This window comes from Etheostoma spectabile, chromosome 2, assembly GCF_008692095.1.
Source record: "Etheostoma spectabile isolate EspeVRDwgs_2016 chromosome 2, UIUC_Espe_1.0, whole genome shotgun sequence".
Lineage (NCBI taxonomy): Eukaryota > Metazoa > Chordata > Actinopteri > Perciformes > Percidae > Etheostoma > Etheostoma spectabile.
The window spans coordinates 27,481,407-27,481,801 of NC_045734.1; the positions used below are offsets into that span (position 1 = coordinate 27,481,407).

Sequence of the window (395 nt, forward strand, 5' to 3'; positions counted from 1 at the left end):
GCTGCCTCCGCATCAGCAGACGGTGGAACGTAGACAGCAATCATTATGGCGGACGTAAACTCCCTCTGTAGACAGTACAGATGAAACCCCACAGCCAGCAGTTCAATGTCCGGGCTACAGAAACGTTCCTTCACATTCACGTGTCCCGGGTTGCACCACCTTTCATTCACATACAGTGCAACCCCCCTCCATTCTTCTTACCGCTTTTTATAATGTTCCTGTCCCCCCGAATGGTCAAAAAGCCGGGTACCGCCACACCATGGTCTGGGATGTGCGAGTGCAGCCATGTCTCGGTAAAACACAGTGAGCTGCACTCCCGGAACTCCCTCTGGGTTCTGCTGAGCGCTGCTAGTCCGTCCGTCTTATTCCCCAGAGACCGTACATTCCCCATGATG

General features: G+C 53.9%; 1 long non-coding RNA gene across 1 annotated transcript in view; it reads left to right on the forward strand.

Annotated features, from left to right (window-relative positions):
- Nucleotides 1-395, forward strand: part of LOC116706955 (uncharacterized) — a 12,493-nt gene that overhangs the window by 921 nt on the left and 11,177 nt on the right. The gene's annotated exons all lie outside the window — the stretch shown is intronic.